The sequence below is a fragment of the Festucalex cinctus genome, chromosome 1, assembly GCF_051991245.1.
Source record: "Festucalex cinctus isolate MCC-2025b chromosome 1, RoL_Fcin_1.0, whole genome shotgun sequence".
Taxonomy (NCBI): Eukaryota; Metazoa; Chordata; class Actinopteri; order Syngnathiformes; family Syngnathidae; genus Festucalex; species Festucalex cinctus.
In genome coordinates, this window is record NC_135411.1 from 37536844 (window position 1) to 37542971 (window position 6128).

Sequence of the window (6128 nt, forward strand, 5' to 3'; positions counted from 1 at the left end):
CTCTAGACTTATGTGTCTTAAGGGACAAAGTAAATACAATAATGACATAACTGATCAAATAGAAGAAGAAGACGAAAAAACTAAATGACAAAAATGGACCTACAACTATTCCCATACAACTTCCTAAATTCTGTCCAGTTGGACTAGAATGCTGTTTAATATTTGATGACCTTGAAAAGACATCTGATGTCTCATTATAGGTTTTGTTGACAGTCCTATACTGAACAAACCCGAATGTGTATACACATGCTTTTCCTCGATGTCTACTGGTATATGAAACATTTGTCACACATAAAAATAAGATGTAACTGCAATAATTAAGTGGTACCTTGACTTACAGGTTTAATTTGTTCAATGACCAAGCTCATAACACATACTGTACATAATTCAATTTCCGATGGATGGAATTTCAATTCATTTTATTATTCTGTTCCAGCCCCTCCAAAACAAACACAAATGTTTTACAGTGTTCAGAATAAATGAAAATTAAGAAAAACACTAGTGTTTTTTTTGGTTTTTTTTTATTTTTTATTTGTTTTCAACTATGAATAAAAGATACAAGAGAATGTAAAGAATTTACCTGGTTATATTTCTTCTGCTCCCGAACTGAACCTCTTGCCACCCCAGGTATAATTTTCTAGACCCTCCACTGAAGCTTACTTTCAAATAAAATAGTTTTTATTGGAATATTTATTTCAGGTCACCACCACAATTTTCACAGTTTGAAGCTTCTTTTTTCTTTGTAGTGAATTTTATAAGTCTATTTTTGATGTAGCTGTCATGGTTTGTGATTAAATCGCCCCAAAGCAGGTACAAGATGTCAGAAAACTCAAAGAGTCTTTATTACAAAAAAAAAAAAAAATTGACAAACAAAACTGTAAAGTACAAAAGAACAAAACTGTGGAACAAAAGGTGCTACCAATTGGGTAGGAGCATGAATTACAAAGTACAAAAAAAATCATGAATTATGCAAGAAAAAACAAACTCAATGCCACAAACAGCATGACCGAACTGTAACCCAAAGACACGAAAACCCGAATGCACACTGCAATTATAGGAATGATCCAGCAACATGCTGTTATGCTGGGGAGCCTTTAAACATGGAACTAATTACCAATTGCCCACAGGTGTACACCTCGTGTGCAGCTGCATCACCTATGGGCCACTAACAGATCATAGGGAAAGCTGGCAGGGAAAAAAAAAATAATCCACAAATATAACCATACATAACTAAGACAGAACATAGCAGTAGCAATGACTCATGAATCAATAATAAAGCCTAGTAATAATTTTGAAAGATACTCAGTTGCAATGGAATCAATGATTTTGCTTAAAAATATTGTGACTATTCTTCATACTACTTGTTTTATATTGTGACAGACAGAGTTAATGTTTATTTTCTTTAATAGTTAAGAGTTGTTGAATATTTGGTCAGGTCAGTGTTGTGTATTCCTAAATTCCTGAAATGCATGATGACATCTCATATGTGACTGCCAGGGTTGGGCAAGTTACTTCCAAAATGTAACAAATTCCATATTACTAGTTACTTGCATTTAAAAGTAAAAAGTTTCTTTACAATATTATCGTCTGTGTAGAGTAATGAGTTACTCAAGTTTAAGTTACTTTTTAAAAACTTTTTTTTTTTAATCGGGGATTAATTTATTTAATCATGATTTTGCGATTTTAAAAAGAAAATGAAACATTTGCAACAGCTGATAAAGTTAACTTGTCATGAGGACCATTTAACTATACAGTGTGTGCCGTGTGGTATCATGTTAAATATTTTGACTGGTGTAAGATCACTGCCTTTGGTTCATATTTGTATCAAGATGTATTTTTATTTTCCAAATATAAATATTAGAACTGATATTTGGTCTGGTAAATTAGTAATTCCAGAAATAATCCCACTATAAATAAAATTATCAACATACTCAAATTAATTTACACACAAGAGAAAGATGAGTTTATATTGCAAATGTGTGCTCCTCTTATCACAATATATTTTTTTATGTATAGTAATCTTGTATGGAAAGAAATTGGCTAAAAATAATAGTGATGATGAAATATAATTGATAACTGGTCTAACAAGATGGATGGATGGATGGATGGATGGATGGATGGATGGATGGATGGATGAAAGTGTGTAATCAAATAAAAAATATATATGCTATGTTCACACTGCAGCCCAATTCTGATTTTTTTTTTTAAACATGAAGCATTAAATTGACATTTGTGGCAGCCCGGCAGACAGTTTATTTATTCCGCGAAGCAATGATGTGACGTCAGCTTTAGTAGACGTCTTGAACTCTCCATACGTCGCCTCATTTCCCCAAAATATTTTTACCTTCTTCTCTCTCACAACTCTGGCGATATGAGATGAAAGGCACAGACTTACATGTAAATCCATGTAGTAAGGTGATCCCCAACATCACACGGGCCCATATGTACTTCAGTAAACACGGTGTCACTACGTCGTGTTTTGGGTGTGCGTCACTATGCGATTGGAGTTGCTTTAGCGTGATGTCATCAGCCACTGGAGATCTTCCTATGAATGCGTTTTGCTCGCCAACAGCCAATCGGTAATCATCATTTTTCATACTGGAAGTGATGGCACGTTCATTCAAATATTAGCTAAAAACACAATGGCGCTTACATTTTCATAGTTCTAAAAACTCAGTTTCTTATTATTTCTTGTTAGACTTGGTTTGTTTGTGCTTGTATTTGGAATGTTTAACGGTTTATTTCATAACACCGTGACTGTGAGTGGTGTCACAAACAATGACTTCTCAGCCTGTACAGGGGTGACTATCATGTTAATTTCACATGATGCTGATCTCAAAGGAGGACCAGCGTCCAGCGTATCACTTTGTGATATGTGGTTCAATGCAATAGTACCCAACTCTGCTCACAGACGATTGCTTTATATTGCTCCTCCTGTTGTAATGGATGGCCTGTTTCACTTAATTGATGATTGTGTTTTTTTGTGAACACAAAACTGTAATGCGTTATGGGAGTCAGTAACTTGTTACATTATGTCGTTACTGACTAAACATAATATATTACTGTAACACGTTACTTTTGAAAAGCGTTACCCCCAACACTGGTGACTGCAGGTGGAGAACTCAGAAGTGATGATTTTAGAGAGAGGATCATGTTTAGTGCGACACTAGAAAGCACTACTTGGAGGGACGTGTGATTTGAAAAGAATCTTGTTTTAGTGTTGATGGCTGTTTTGAAATTAACCTCAAAAGAAACGGTGTCTCGATGTCTCTTTTGGGACATTATATTACTTTTGAAAATGTCATACAAAGTTAAATATGGACTGAAGAGCAGGTAAACCGCAAGATAGCAAAGAGTTGAGTCCAGGGCTGGCCAACACATGCATGTCTTCGCCCACATAGTTGATAGATCGCTGCCCCAGGTTGTTCGTTTTAAAACGTAACCAGGCCAAAACTGTCCTTTTAAGTCATTTTATTCCTAACGTCCTCTACGCCATTATCTGGAACTCTCAGATGCTACATACAACACTCTGTTCAACATAAACCTTCAACATTCAAAAATACATTTCTGAGACTGCCTATGAATATCTTTGTCTACACCAGAATCGTCAGAATAAACATTCATCATCGCAGCTATACAGCAGCTCTTGGGAGACTGGCACCTCAAAGTGCAATCGACAAAACCATTTTGACCCTGCCATTTCCCTTATCATTCCAACCAGCCAACCAAAGGCTAAGATATTCATGGATCTTCGCTCTACCTTTACCAATCTTGATTGTAAATAAGAGCCAACGGTGCTCTGTAGCTGTCAGAAAGCCCGAGCTCTTTAATGTGAGTCACAACATTAGTGTCGGTTCCCAGCTGTCAATCTACCTCTGTTGTATTGCACCCTCACCAAAGCTGTTAAAACATGTCAAACATATCAACTTCAAATTTTGCATTGTAATTCCCCCAAAGAAATGTATGACTAACAGTCTCATGACTAATAATCAGATAGGTGGTCATCATTTGGAGAAAAAGGGAACAAATAAATCACAATATGCCTCATTAAATGACTTTGAAAGTCTCTGTGACTCTTACATCGTGTTCTTGAATAAACGAATAAAGATAAAAATAATGAAAACTCTCTTTGAGGTCGTTCATTAATAAGATTCTTATCCTAGGCATAGCACTACATTACATGCTATTAAAAGTTACTGCAATAATTATTATTATTATTATTATTTTTTAAAGCTGCTAAATTGAGCAGTTACCTTCTTGGAAACATCATTTTGTAATCAGTCAAATATCTGACTTTTCTGTGTGGTGGCGTTTGCCTTTTTTATTTTATTTTATTTTTATTTTTTTACGTTTTCCCATAATGTAAAAATTTTCAGGTTCAGTTAATAGAAAAAACTCCAAAATTTCCCTAATTGTAGTGGTACGACACAGTGTAAATAGTTGTCACTACATTTTCCAGTGATTAGCAGGCAATAAGTCTTCCCCATCTATTCAAAGCTCAATGGGATGGGCTCCATCTCACCCGTGACCTTGCACAGGAAAAGCAGTCAAAAAGCAATGGATGAACAATATAACGCCTGCATTTCCAGGAATCTGGGGAGTCGGAGATTTCAGACCACTACAAAGGTACAATGGAATGCCAGAAATTGGGTTTGTTATCAGGAGTTAGGGTTTATTTATAGGCCTATGTTTATTTATTTATTTCTATGTCTTATTTAAACTAACAATAAAATACAAGTCCAAAAGGGCTAACTACACAATCAATCATTGAGGGACACGGAATACATTCGACATATCTTACATTTAAACAGAAATACAGGGCAGCTTTGCTTACTCCAAGTCATGCTATGTCTGACCAGATTTCCCCTCCCCCTCATCCTCCTTGTGTTAATCCTCCATGATAAGAGCCAATCAGGGGCCAGGGTGTGTGCCCATAATTGAGCAGATTTGCATAGCAGCCCAGTGGTTGAAGCGATTAGAAGTTAATCCCGATTAGTTTTGGACATTGCTATTCAACGGCAGCACCGGCGCAACACTCACACTCATCCCGGCACTGCATTTGACCTATCTTATCTCACAGTGCACAGCCCTAACTCATCATCAGTGCGGATGCGTGACCGGGTGGGAGAGTGTGTGGTAAACTGCAACTGCTACACAAATTCCAATGCAATTTATGTCAAATGTAGTTCTTAAAAATGACCCTGAGCTCAAAAGATAAAACAGCGTAATATAATTTGCAACGGCTTTACAAGCAAGTTTTGACTTTAATCAAATATTCACTGTTTTTGAACAGAGCAAAAAGATTAATTAATTCTAAATGTATTGTTTTAAAGACTTTTGTTGGATGAAAACAGAGGTTGTGTTGTTGAAGAGGACGCCCTGTGATGACTTCCTCTGTCATCAAAGTTTGTGATCAGACAATTATGTGATGCCTCGATTACTTAGTGAAATTATTTTACAGCCTTCATTTATACATGTTTGCCAGCTAATTCAATTTTTCAATGATGACAATTGGCTTGCTTTGAGCATATGAGTATGTCTACATGAGTGATTGAAGTGCATTTGCATTAGTTTGTGAACAACATAAGTAGGGATGTTCGATACCACTTTTTTTCAGATCGATACCGATACTGAGACCCTCAGTACTCACCGATACCAATACCAACTGCCGATACGAGTAGTACATTTTGACAAATAAAAAAAATCACTAAAAGATATTTTTAAACACATATATTTCCATTAATTTTGACAAAAAAACAGCAGAGTCACTCTTCAATAGTCTTAACGCTCAAAATAAAACACAAAAATGCTCTTTTAGTTTAAGGTTCACAATTATGAAGTATGTCCAAACCGGTGACGCTTTGGTGAAAAACTGCTGCAAGCTAGCGCCAGTTACAGGCAAGGAGGACTCACTTAACGTCTTCCCCCTCTGCCATCGGTCGCTTGTACTCGTCTGCGTCACGAGTCCTTGAGTACTTGAAAAAAGGCTGGTATCGGCCCGATACCTGATATCGGTACTCGCCCATCCCAAAACATAAGTCAAAGTCTGGTCAGGACCCATAAAAGCAGCTGTTGTTACTTCCCCTCTGTGATCCTTGTGGCTTTAACATGACTCACATGGTGTCACT

General features: G+C 36.4%; 1 protein-coding gene across 9 annotated transcripts in view; it reads right to left on the minus strand.

The window, feature by feature from the left end:
- The window catches only part of rbfox1 (RNA binding fox-1 homolog 1), a 372128-nt gene that overhangs the window by 10897 nt on the left and 355103 nt on the right, over positions 1 to 6128 (minus strand). The gene's annotated exons all lie outside the window — the stretch shown is intronic.